Source organism: Pinus tabuliformis, chromosome J (genome assembly GCF_031772625.1).
Source record: "Pinus tabuliformis cultivar Carrire ecotype Pingquan chromosome J, CPIR1, whole genome shotgun sequence".
NCBI classification, from domain to species: Eukaryota; Viridiplantae; Streptophyta; class Pinopsida; order Pinales; family Pinaceae; genus Pinus; species Pinus tabuliformis.
The window spans coordinates 1047834042-1047848877 of record NC_142295.1 but is presented as its reverse complement, the minus strand read 5'-3'; positions in this window follow the sequence as shown (position 1 = coordinate 1047848877).

Genomic DNA, 14836 nt, shown 5'->3' with positions numbered 1-14836 from the left:
TTGGTAAACCCTACACAATACCCTACGTTAAGCTTTTCTTGGCCTCATGTAACTTATTTTTGAAAAATTATATCATAAGTGTTCCCCACTCATTCCAACAATAAAAATGGGGTAAAGACAAAAGATCCCCATGATGAAAACTAGTTTCAAGTCCATGAACATACAAGGAGAGAATGTGTATTTCAACTAAATGTGAGGATATATTCTAGACCTAATATCAACCAGCTTAGAATAAGAAAAAGAGGAAAAAAATAAAATAACAAAATAAATAATTTTCTACATTTTTTTGAGAAGTCAATTGAAAATAAGTAGAATAATATAAAAATAAAAATAGATTACAAGAATATTGATTACTTTGGTCTTGCATTACAACCTAAAACTATTTTTGTTTGATTAACAACTAATCTTCTTCAAACGGAAGAAAGTAGGTTAACAACCCAAGACCCAGAGGCACTTGACATACATGAAAGTGTGCTCCCTTCGAGACCACCAATAGGTTATTCCAAGTGGTGAGGCTTTCATTGAATAATGGCAATGCATCAACTTGCATTTGTAGATAATAGTCAGTAATGGTTGTCCCATTAATAGTTTGACAACTGAGTTATGATAAGTTTTTCCTGTTATTTTAAAAATATCGACTACCTTAACCAACATTATCATTGTTGTTTAGAGGGATATCAAAATATTTCTTTGAAATATTATTTTAAGGATAGGGCAGTCCCATGAGGCACTTTTAATTCCTTTTAGGATGCTGGATCTTCATAATTTATTGAGAATGATTGCGTTGATAATGTTGAAATGAAATTTTAAGAGAGATTCAATAAACCCTACACACTACCCCGGGTTTATTTTTTCTTGGCCTCGTGTAAATTCTATTTTTTAATTAGATTCTATCCATTCCCCATTCACCCACAGTAATAAAAATGTGGTAAAAATGTAGAGTAGCCATGCTCCATCTCCAAATTGTTATTATCACTATTGGTCTTTTCATCATGCTCAAAAATCTTGGTCAATCTTCTTCGTTCTTTGATGCCTACCTTCTATGAACTGTTGGGATTTTTTTTATTTTTTTATTTTTTTATCTGTGTATTTCATGCTCTTATCCTTTTTCGTCACTTGGATTTGGAGTGACCATCATTCACCATGATAGATTAAGCGAACTTGGAATAGGGAGTAAGGTCCCAAAGGACAATTATTTTGAATTATGCCACATGATATACGTGGGGACATTTGTCTTTTAAGGATATTTTTGTCACCATTGGTATGTTTTCCATGATAGAATGTATCTCGGAAATGTATTATTTTGAGGGAGGAGAAAAATGTCCTTAGGCTCTAAATAAAGTTTTTAGAATTCAAGGAACATGAAATAATCCTCAAACAACCACTTAGATACTCTTTAATGGATATTCAGATTTCAACTTAGATATGGAGTCATGGCATGTTATTGTACATAAAGAGCGACAAGAATGGTGAGTATGTATGTTTTTCTAATAATAGTGTGTGCACATTCTAAGAATGTGAATGTGATATTAGAATTTGTGAACATTTTTCTAATGGATGTATATATAGAATTATTTATAGAACAATATGTCCTTATAACAATCTAGATTTATATTAATTAACCAATTTTTAATTAAGATACTTTGAATTTAAATTAATAAAATCATTGTTTCTATGAATCTAGTGTAATAATAAACCATGGTATATAACAATACCACAAAATCCCCACAACAAATAGTGTGCTCTCTCTCTAATATGTGAGGAACAAATTCCTATTAAAGTTTCAAACTCTCTATATTGTCCCTTCTTCCAAAGGGAGGACAAAACTATTATATATTGTAAACTTATACTCTATATTGTATAAAATTGTTATAATTTTACCATTATAGATGGAATCTTAGACCCCTTGAAGGGGGTTGTTGAATCGATCTACTTGAATTTTAACATTGCAAACAAATTTAGAGACCCCCTTCAAGGGGTCTCTAAATTTTAACACTGTAGATGGATTCAGAGAACCCTTTGATGGATTCAGAGGACCCCTCAAGTGGGTTTCTAAATCCATGTGCAGTGTTAAATTTTAGTGAAATGTATTACTTCAGTATCAAAATTGTGATTTTCCAATTCCAGAGTGACAATTAAAAATGACTATCATAAATGCCTAATTCCTCTACTTGTTGTACTTGTTGTTTGGTCATATTTTTATTCTTGGAATATAGTAGTTGCTTACATTAATCATTTTTTATTTTTTCACTTATTATTTAGTCATTCATTTTAGCCTTGGACCAAATTATTCATTTAACTTAGTCGCTTTCAGTTGGGTCACTTATTATCTAGCCATTTATTTTATCCCTAGATTAAATTAGACATTTAATTTGGTTGTTTTTAGTTGGGTTACTTAAAACTTCTCAAATCTAGTAGTAACTCACTTGAAATAATTGTGGTGATTAACATTTGTAGTCGCATAGTCGCTAATCTCTCATTTTGTACTAGTGACATGAGAACATCTAGTACAAATTCTTTGGAATTCCATTGGCTAATTTAACAAACCATCCAGCAAATAGAACTATGTTGTAAAATGGTTTTTTTTGTACAAAAATTGATAGAAAGGGAGCTCAAATACTACTAGCTGTAAATTTTGGGTTTTCTTAATTTTTTTATTTCTCTTTAGAAAATTTCAAGAATCACATATATTGTTTTAGAGTGGTCATAATAAGGTGGAACCAAATTTCTCTCAAGGGATATGCTGTTTCATTTTAACATAATTAATAGGGATATTTAGTACACCAATAGAATTAGGCCCAAGTTAGATACATGTTATTTCTCTAATCTCAATCTCAAAGCTAGGTTGAAAATTGTACAATATCACTGACATAGAATTTGATTCACAACAACTCATAGAGTTTATGATGGGAGAGAGGAACCTTACCAAATTACTTTATATTGGTTTGATTTTCACATTCACCTATTTGAACAAACCTTCAAAAATAATGATCGTTCAATTCATGGTCCCATACAATGGCTTATCACATTTTTGGTATTTCATTCCAAGTTATGGCTAATCTAAACAATATATGTGTATATATGAATATTCTAACTTAAAGAATAAGAAAAGGGACAAGAAACCTTAAAATTTATTTCTAAACGTTTTTAGGTTTTTATTATGCCAATAAGTGTTCCCCCTATTTGAAATTGGTATATTAATTTTTTTTTAACTACGAATCTGAATTGGAGGGTTGAGAAACAAAGATGGTTACATATTCTCATTGTCTCCTTTGAATCAATGTATTTGTTTTCAATAATAACTTCCTTGCATGCATAAATGCATTTTTTAAATCATACTTGAAATTAACTATTTAAAAAAGCTTTCATATGCCCCTTGTTTTTTGAGTTTCTCCTTACTTTCCCCGTATTTTTTCAGTAGATCTAGAGACTTCAAATCCCTCTTATTCCTCTACTTCAGTTTCCTCTCAATTTTGAAAATATATCAATTAGCAACTCCCAATAATGACATGTCCATGAAATCCATCTCCATTTGGTAGTACATTAGTATACAACTAATTTTCATAGTACAACCTATAATTTAAAGTCTTTGATACCCATTTATTAGTGCAAGGGATGGGAAATGTTTGTGTACTCCAAAATTATTTTGTATATTTCCTACTGCATGGTTGTCCATGTAATGTTTTGGTCATCGCAGTTCCCTAGAAGGTTGAATTCCTTCGTATGAGCATCAAACAGATCTTCCAAAGTGGATATTTCCTTGAATATTGTGGAATTTGTTCATTATTTCTCTTCTAGTAACCTTACCACAAATATTTGACATAGGGGGAGGTATTTTAGCAGTGAAAATGGGATCTTTTCATTATTGAAATATTTTTCACGCAATAATATGAGTATAATATATTTAACCATTTATCCAAATCATCACCATATATTTGGCCTTCAAATATTGGGACATGAAAGTTAACTTGTACCTTGAATGGTATCCAACCTCCAAAACTCTTGTTGGTTGAAGGTGCCTTGGCTATTGTTGGAGGTCATTGATGAGTTTGGGAGACATTTTCCATTGTCAAATTCCTCTCTCATGTGAGTGCTTCCTTAAACCATAATTTTGTAATAAATCTCACTCTTTCATCTCTCTTTTCATCCACCATGGGTAGCCACTTGGTTTGGAGAGTGAAATTGATCCTTAATGAAACTAGCTTGTGACAAAACTCATTGTATCCTCACATCATCGAGGACACGCATTGAGAAATAAATGGATGATATTTCTATAAAACCATTGAACTAGGTTTCACAAGAAATAAAATGAAAGGAATAAAGGCATATTAAACCCACATAAATAAATATAATTAAGGAAATGTAATATGGTAGAAATCCAACTTCTATTATTAAATGAAATAAAAAAAAATTACTCTAGAACACAAACATCTTAGAATTCTTGTAGTTATCTCTAAATAGAGAGTGATGTTGTTTAGGTGAATTCACAAAAGATATTACAAGAGGTTTAAAGAATCATCTCTTAATATAAGGAAAGAACCCTATATGAGAAAAATAGATCATCGTAGAAGATGAGAATCAAAATGGTTTTCTTGAACCAACATGGTTACTATGTACATCAGCTTATGAAGGGAACAATTTTTTCATTTAATATTTTCTTGGGGCACATGATAGATGATTGGAAATAAATATAAATGAAAAACTACTTTCTATTGGGACTAGCTAATTTGATGGGAACCTCTAGTTCCATGATTTAACAAATCCTTTCATTGGGGCCCCAAAATGCCTCTAGAAATTTGGGACCCAAAAATCATAGAAAATGGCATTGAAAATATTTTAAATTTTATATTTGAAGTATATAGCTTGTATTAATTCCCACTATTAAACTCAAAATTTCTCTCAGGATTATAAAAATTCTCAAATACAATGTTCAAAAAATTCTTAATTCTAAATAACTTTAGATGTGAATTGTAGATAAGTTTATTTGAAATTGGTAATTTTTCTACTGTAATTCTAACTACTATCATGGGTATTCAAAGTCATGGGACATCCAAAATAAATGTGTCATATAGAGATGTAAATACTATGGAAGAGTTCCAACATACACATTTTACCTTTCGATTGTGTGCAACCACTCCTTCAATCAACAATAATCCTTCCATCCTCCGTTTTCCTTATAGTTTTGGAATGAAATGGTTGTCAAATGAAATTGGTTAATTAGGTACACTACAAAAGTGTGAGGACTGGTTTTGGCAGATGGAATATCATTAAATTGATCATCTGGTTGAAAAAAAAAAAAAAAAAACTCATTCTCTAAGTTTAGTGATAGCCAATTTTTTTTCAAAATTCACTGGTTCCTATCTGTGATTTTAGTGATAGTTTTTTTTTTCAAAATTCATAGGTTCCTCACTTTGTGGAATGGACCTTATCTCCATGTACAAAGGGTTAGATCATTTTCTTTTCAAGGGAGATTAAATATCTTGAGAACTCATTGTGTTGGAGATATTGGGGACAAGAGAATGAAAAATCTATCCAATAATGTAACAAGGGTGGTGATTATTGACCCAACATTTGGAATTTTAATGGTAGTTGTGATGTCTCTACTCTTTCTTTCTTTTTTTCTTTTCTAATTAAATTTATCTTATAAATAGAACACATCAGACTATACCTTTTACTTCAATGAATATATGGATTTGAGGAGTTCACGAAATCATTGAAAGAATTCATATGGTCAAAAGTTTTTTTTCCTTTATTCAAATGACCATATAAAATTTAACCATCTAAAAATTGCTAGTAATTTTGGTGGTTCCTTTATTTAAGAAGGGATCCATTACTAGATAAAAATTCAAGGTTTGACTGCATAGAATTTGTAAACAATTTTGCACTATATTTCATTATTCGAGTATGGGAAGTATACTACGCACCTATCATTCCCATAGTTTGAATTCCATATTAATTTTCCCTAACATATCAAGGATCTTTACCCTGTCGAGTTTTTTTGGATGGGGCTCATGTGGGTTTTCCTTTTGTCTATTTTTTATAACTAATGCACATCAGAACTTATGTTTATGTACCATTAACATATGGTCGAATGGCTTATGGCTTACACTTTTCACTGTACCCTTGGTAGCCATGTGTTGTGTGAATAATTGTTTTGTGGAACTCATTGTGTCCCTCCAAACTCTCTAGACTCCTTCTGGAGATGTGCATGTGGCCTCTTGGAATGTTCCCTTCCTAACATATATGATGCTATGGAATGTTCGTGAACGTCTTGGAATGTTCCCTTCCCTAATCTTTGGGGTAGTTTGGATAACTACCCTGCTCCTCTAGCCATACTCAGGAATCATTCGCTCATTATCTCGTGAGCACGAGGAGCTCCACACCCTAGGGTTCCTATTTTTTCCCCATAGAGAGGCCTTGTTGTGATCAAACTTGTTTCTCTCATGGTTAGAATAGAGAGGAGGTGATTTTGAGGGGTTTCTAACTGTTCTAGGTAAGAATTTTTTCTTAGATTACTCATTCAATTTCCTTCTCATGAATTCCCTATGTTTCCTTCCCAATAAGTTTTGCAGTCTAACTAACATTATTATGATTCTATCCTATAGCTCACTTTTTTTTCTTTTCAGAAGGTTCCTCTCATAGAGTTTTCCATTATGCTTTAGTCTTACTAAGCTGAGGGTTTGAGTGGTATGTCTCCCTTTCAAACTTTAATTTTATATTTTTCCACTCTCATTTGATCCCCATCAATAGATCAAAATAAAGCTCTCTCTTTTTTGTAGGGTTCTCTTACTCCTCTAGGATGGATTTTTGTCACTACTCAAGTAGAAATCCTTCTTGTTGAATTTTTTTCCTTTATTTTTCATGTGATTGTATATGTAATATGGGTCGAGGACTTGAATAATTCCTCACTTTTCTCTTGCTTTAGGTCCTAAAAACTAGAGGTGAGCGACTTTTGAAATATGACAAAACATATTCCTGAATTTCTTTACAATTGTTCTTCTTAGCTAGGCATCAAATGTCTCATGTTAGTTCATTTCCCTTTTCTCCGAGTTTTTCTTCTCAACTTTAGGCTATGACTACTCTTGCTAGAATTTTTTTTCTTTTCTCTTCCTAGTGTTAATATGAGAAAACTCTTACCGTACTTATTGTTTACTATGTGATTTTCTTGTGTGGGAAAAATGAACCCTAAATGGCTCTATTTTGTACAAAATAAGAGAGTCATCATGAATTTTTTTTTTGTGGGTTTCCTGAAGGGTTGACCTCTGGTCCTACTTATTTCATTTGATAAAAGTGGTGTTCACTTTTTCCATGTACTTGCATGTGATACTGGGACATGTTTTTACAATGTATTCCTCAATTATTTAGATTATGAGAATAGTTGCAACAATTTCCCTCTTTCCTCCTATGTTATTAAATATCAAACCCTAACCAGGAAAGCGAGTGAATTTATTTTTAAACTATTGTGCGATTCTTTTTTAAGAATATTCTTCAAATATTTAACTTCTAAATCTCTACAACTTTAATAGTGTGATTGATATGAGTATTCGAAAAAATTTCGTTTTCATTTTTCCTTTTTACCCATAAAAAGGAATCAAAGGAAAAGATGCTATAGTCAACTTCTACATATTAGAAACATTTTATTCTCTTACCGTCACTACAATTGTGCATAAAGGTGTATTATTTGTTTACATTTATATATTTAAATATTTGGTTTTTGGTTTTTGAAAGAAAGAAAGAAAATAGTAGTTCATAGTTTCCTATCAATATTGGATTGCCAACTTGTCATAGAGAACTATTGCCCATTTCAAGGTATTTTTTTTGTGTGTATAACTTCATCCATTTCCAAATAAAGATTTTTTTTATGTTACATTCATTAGCTTGTGGACACTATGATCATGTCTTGTGTTTAATTACGAAGCATTCACTGTGTCTTGTGGGATTGATACCAATGCGGGTAATATGCTTGTGCCTAGAATCTGACTTTATTCTAATCTAGTTTTCTTTCTTTCGCATTCATCTACCACTTATAAATGAAGATAACCATAGAAAAAACTTAACTTCTTTCAATTTTAGTATCCAAATATAGAATTGACTACATGTCATATTGGGGCAAGTCAAATCTTTCAGTTCAACATATCATACCAACATTTCTTTCTAGATTCCTGAAAATCATACTCCTCCTCCAAGAAACTAATTAGAATTTTTTTTCTTTTTCTTTTTAAACAACGAGATACTTATTTGTCTTCATGGGGATATTTGCAAAGAACTACTACAGTCCTCCAAAATATAAGTCATCTTCCTTTCTTACTACCCTCGAGCTTTTCATCTCACTAACAGGTTACAAAATTTTCCAAGAAAGTTTCCAAAAAGAGTCTCTACTTTATTAGCCACTAAAACTTGAGCAATGTCCTTCTCATTCTAGGTTCAAATCCGATATTTCTCTCCCACCGGTCTCAGCTAAGAAACTTTCTAGTCTTTCTCTCGCACCATAATTTTCATGTGAAGAAAAACCTCATTGTCTTCCTTCTAAGTGTGTTTTCTTTCATTTTTCTTGGGCTTTTGAGAGTTATGAAATTTTGCTCGAGAAATACTCCATTCTCTTTTCTTTTGGGTATAACTAACTTCCCTAACTATCTCCCTATCTGTTCGAGTTAAGTTCCACCCTAGTAGTTCTTGGTGCATTTCCTAGAAATGGTTAATGATTATCTCTATCATATCCTCTCACATTTTATAGGTATATTTCCATCATTATATAAAATATATATATGTGCTTATTTTTTTAAAACAAGGAAAAAATCTACCGAGGTCTCTTAATATAAAATAAATTAAGTCCTAATTTAACAGAGTAGGGGTGTTATAGTAGCTATTGGAGGATCAAGGAGGGTGAGTTCAATAAATAATAAAAAAATAATAGCTCTTGATTTTAAAGACACTCAAAAATCTGCAAATCCACTTACATTGACAGAAAATTATTTTGAAATAGAATTTCATATGCCTTATTTTTCTTAACACAAAGAATAGTAGGTCATGTAAGCCAAGGTTTCAATAGTAGTACACAAGGAGAAAATGAACGGGTAAGGATTTTCACTTTTTTATCAAGTTATCTATATTATTGGCTGCAATTAATATATGCACAAGGTACCCTTTTCTCTTGAGTTAGATGACGCTCTAGTTTGATCTCTTTGAGTTGGAATTTGATAAATCAACCATTCTATATTTGGAAACAACTTCATCGTAGAGATAAGAGAACTATATTGGAACATAATGTTCTAGCCACACGTTCTCATAAATAAATATACGTTACTTAGTTCATTGCATTACTTTATTTGATCTTAGTTCCACATTGTGTTCACTAGACATTTTATTTTCCCTTATTGTTTGCTAACTAGAATAAATTATGGCACAATTAATGGCTACACTAACCTCCTTTAGGCACAACTTTATTAGTTTGTACATCTCTACATATTGATGTGCCTCTATACATATTGTTGAAATGAGGAGATGAAATTTATATATGTTAGATTGATATAGGTGGTGATGTATATGTTCTTATGAGTTAAAATCTTAATAAATTATGATAACTTAGAATTTTAATAATTATATATAAGGTTTTTCCATTTGAAAATTATATAATTATGCCACAAGTCATTCCCCATTCCCCTCAGAAGAACTCGCCACCCATGCCACTATATGCAGTTGTGAGCCATTGGATCATTATATTAGGCAATCAAACTAATATGATCCATTGGATTATTAGATTATTATCCTCTCAAATACCATTGCACAATATTTTGTGCTATGTGGTTGATTGCTGACGTAAAAAGAGGAGGGTCGTTGATAGGAAATACGAAGGAAAGTAAAGTCACGTCATCGATTAATGTGGCGCGAGGGGTATGGTTCTAAATTTAACGTGGTGCGAGGGGACGGGCCGTCGGATTAGAGGAGGATAAAAAGTAGGTGTTGGGGAAAGGGTCATGACGGTTAACAAGATATTGATCCATCAAATTAATTTCTTTTGCCTTCTTTGGAAGGATCTGCAATTCCAAAGTCATGCATTTTTGGCATTTCAAGAGGCTGCAGAGGCCTATCTTGTGGGTTTGTTCGAGGATACAAAATTGTGTGCCATTCATGCGAAGAGGGTGACTATCATGCCTAAGAGGGATCAATAAATTACTTAAACCAATTCTCCATACACTAGTTTTATCCAATTATATAACTCATTAAACATAAAGGATACCATGTATAACTCATTAAACATAAAGCATACCATGTCTTAGAGATTGTTGATGTTAAATAATATTCAAACATTGAATTGAGGCTTCTGTGATCCATAATAGTTATAAGTAGAACTTCTGCGTAAATTACATAAAGAGAGAGCCACACTGGTTGGTTCGAAACGCGTCGACAAATGTCTCTCTTTATTGATAGAAATAGCTAAAACACACAATTACAGAAACTCAATCATATATTATGCACAAATGGTGTATGTGCAAACACACTCACACACACACAGATTTACATTCAGATTACTCTATTAAATAGAGTTTCTGAGATCCAACTTATTCCCAAATTAGATAGAGAGGTTGAGAGAATTTCTCAACCATCACAAACCAGCTTCTTAAATATGGAATGTAAGCATTAACTCCAACATCCCCCCTTAATGATTACATTACATGAAAATAACAAAATAATCAAGCTTATCAGTAGATGCTCCATCAAGTTGCCTCATAACCCTCGGAAAGGTGTAGTTGGCAAGTTGGATTCCCGATTTCCCTTCCTCAACTCCCGAATCAAGGACCTCCCGAAGTCAATTACTGGACAACATCCCAATCTGTCGCATAACCTCATTAGGAAACCACTTCCACGTCTACCACTAATGAGGGATCCTTCCCTAGATCCGCAACTGCCATACTATCTGGACAACCATCCATATTGAGCCTTACTGCTACTTGATCTTTAAGTACTGGCATCAGACACATAGTTGAACTGCTAGTTATTTTTAAAAGAGTTTAATAGGTGAACACCTCGACAATGAAACATCCTGCTATATAAAACCCAAAAAATCTGCTGGCGTTATATATCGATCTGCATTTAATTTCTAACTATGGCCAAGCTCAGACCTCCATACTGTATTATACACGTTCCAGAGAAAAGCACCACCACTTGGGGATCCATACTTGTTATTGGATCGCCGAGAGGCAAGACCATGTATCTCACCACAGATTGTAAAAAACATGGCAACCATAGCGACCTCGACAAACAGTGACGGCAACAACGCATTCACTGGCACACATCTCCTCCCACTGGCAGACACACCGCGGATTGCGCAGTCAATCCGACCGCTCGACCTCTGCTGCCGATCTGCTGGGCAGTCCAGACCTCGGCCTGTTAAGATTACTTTGACAGATTGTGGATAGACTCGAATAGCATATTGATGCAGAACAACGATCAACAAATTACATTTATGCACCTCCAATAGCAGGTTACATAGAAATTTTCCGACAATGATCAATGGAGATACGTAGTGCAGGTAACGAGAGCGTCGCCCATTTTCTCACACGCACAATAGACTTGTCATGCTACGGAGATTTTCCAGCCCATAACAAATGACGCCACGTCTTGGGGTTCGATGAGATCTTCAACGCTTTGAAGCAATTACAATAGTAGGGATTTTATCTTGAGAATTCTCCCATCTTCTTCGCTAATTCCGTGGCAGCAAGCAGTTGCAGGTCCACCATGAACAGATCTGACCAGATGACGAAGCTGTGGACGCAAAACCGAAATATTTGCCGGAATCTCTGATAAAGCACACGTATTCAAAGAGGATCCTGTCTGTGATATATTCAGGTTGCAACAGCCTGGTTAACATCCAGATGCACCTCCTCACAACACAGGTTCAGATCTAGCTCTGATACCATGATAAAAATAGCTAAAACACACAATTACAGAAACTCAATCATATATTATGCACAAATGGTGTATGTGCAAACACACTCACACACAGATTTACATTCAGATTACTCTATTAAATAGAGTTTCTGAGATCCAACTTATTCCCAAATTAGATAGAGAGGTTGAGAGAATTTCTCAACCATCACAAACCAACTTCTTAAATATGGAATGTAAGCATTAACTCCAACATTTATGTGATTTACGTGGAAATTCTACTTATAAATATTCAAACATTTTTGGATTGTCTCAATTTCTTCTCAAATTTCATGTTAATAATTCAATTGTTTTCTATAGGTTCAAATTGGAACCTCTCATGGAAGAGCTTGATCAGATATTATGGCCAGGAAGTTTTTTCCAAGATAATTTTTAGATATAATAAATTAATTGGTGATCCTGATAAAATCATCACACTCGGAAGTTAGACTCACATAGTTGAAAGAGAAGGAAGGGATTTTGTGTGTAAATGTGTGTGCACATAAAGCTATTTGGCACTCAACATTGTCCTAAATGTTTTGCAAAAAATATTTATTTTATTACCAGGTTGACATGATATATGTGGCCCTGGAATTTAATATACCTTTATTTTCTTTTGCTCACCGAAAGGGTAGTGAGGTGTAATTTTTTTCTTTGTTCATACTGATATGGCCATTAGATTGTTTGGATTTATATGTAGAGTTGATCAAATTTATTCAAAATTTGTAAGGTGAGCATATCTCCAACCTTTTGGGTCATCTATTAAAACTTTAGGGCTTTGGATAAATTCTCCAACCTTTTGGGTCATCTATTAATACTTTAGGGCTTTGGATAAATTCTGCAAGGAGTTGGTCGTGTTTAGAAAATTTAAAGAGTTCTATTTGGTAAATTTATCATAAAGTTCACTATGATGCAAGCAGAGCATATTGAACTCATAATTTTACAATTTTACAGTTATAACCAAATTAATAAATCTGGAAAGAAGTAGAGACTGCAGAGGCGTATCCGTTGACATTAATCGTCTATAAAATCTTATTTCAACTAGTTTTTCATTCTGTGAAGGTATTTCCCATGAAGCGTTCCTTGTATAAGGTGCCAACGGCTTACGGTGAGCATGGGAATCTCCCAAGAAGATTGGCCTATGAGACTCGAAAAGCCTCCCTTCTGGTTGAACAACATGCCAGCAAGATTATACGGAAAACAAGGAGAGTAGTAAACAAAAGAAAATGAATGCATTATTAAACACAATAACTGGAAAGAACATCGGAAGCTTCAAATGGAGAATGTCCCACGTACAACGGTAACATTATGCACATGATTATCCCTTCAATTATGAAGGTGGAAATAACGTCGGAATCTTGCCTAAACTATACCTTAATCCATAATCTTGGGAAAAGGTAATTTTGAGTGGCATTTTTATATTGATTAAAATTTTTCTAACCAGTGACAGAGTTCTAAAATTGGATTCATAAGCGGAAAGAAGTTAATAGTTAGAAATTGCAGAAAATTAGAAACGATTCCATCAATAAATTTGGTACAATTATAGTATACTTTCAAAATGAACTAAGGGAAAAAAAATTGGTACAATTATATTTTCAAAATTAACTAATGGAAAAAGAAAGATATGAATGAACATTTATTAAAAGATTGGAAATATCATATCTTTCTATCTCTACTTTCTCTTCTCTCAATTCTATCTCAGATAATCGATTTTCTCGTCAGATTCCTTTTTTTTGTCCACACCCCACAATACCATTCTTTTTCTCAATTGCTCCCAAAAATATTATGAGTCGTGTAAAAACACTTATTCTGTGGATTTTCAGGGTTTATACAGGATTTTCTCTGCATTTGTTGGCTTGAAGGAACAAGTTCGAACTTCATCATCCTCATTGGGTTGTTGTGTCTTGGATTTCCAACAACGATAAAAATACATGGGGATTAAATGGGGAGAAATACCATACCACATGGATTCATATTGGGGGATATATATTGCAGAAAAAATGACACAATATATTCGGAGTTATATAGGGCGTAAAGGGTTTTTATATTGAAAGGTATAAACAATGGAGCTAAAAGTTAATAAAAAACTATAAAGGGTATAAAAAATGTTAATGAAAAAATGACTACATATAATATCTGGTGAATGTAGGTGAATGTAGGGGCATTTTAAATTGGGAAGGTGAATGTAGGGGCATTTAAAATTGGGAAGGTGTATCACTTTTGGGGGTTAAATAATGTGATTTTTAGAGATGTTTTCCAATAAGCAGTCAAATTAGGGTATTGTTTAATATGCCACAAACACAAGTGAATGTGATTTTTAGAGATGTTTTCCAATAAGCAGTCAAATTAGGATATTGTTTAATATGCCACAAACACAAGTGATATGTCAGAGTTTCATTGAGTGAAATCCCTGCAGAGAAATAGAGCTTGAAAGATTTGTAGTGGTTGCGTTATACTAGTGTTTATAATAAAGAGAACAATGAAGTTGTTGGGTCATACCGAATTCGAGTCTCCTTCTCTATGGGTTAGACCTCGGACTCTTTGATGAATGCCAGAGGGATGATGGGGATTGCACGATCGTGCTAAGATGCATATGTTACCTAATGAATGTAGTAGCCTTACCCACTCTCACAGATTTTTTATTTTTTTTAATAATTAATTTTTGAAACATGAATTATCGTCTTTGATAAGAAATGGGAATAGTTTTAGGCTTTTTATTTTATCAAGCATTTGGCTGAAAAATTATGCTTCAACCTGGAATTTAAAACTCTATATATCAATTTTCATACCCATGATTTGTTTTAAAAAAACAAAACCCATTTTATTTTTTACAAAACTTAAAGTTTCATTGCAATTGCAATTTACTTTTTCGCAGGAATCATATTTCCAAGAAATTGTTTGAATTTACTAT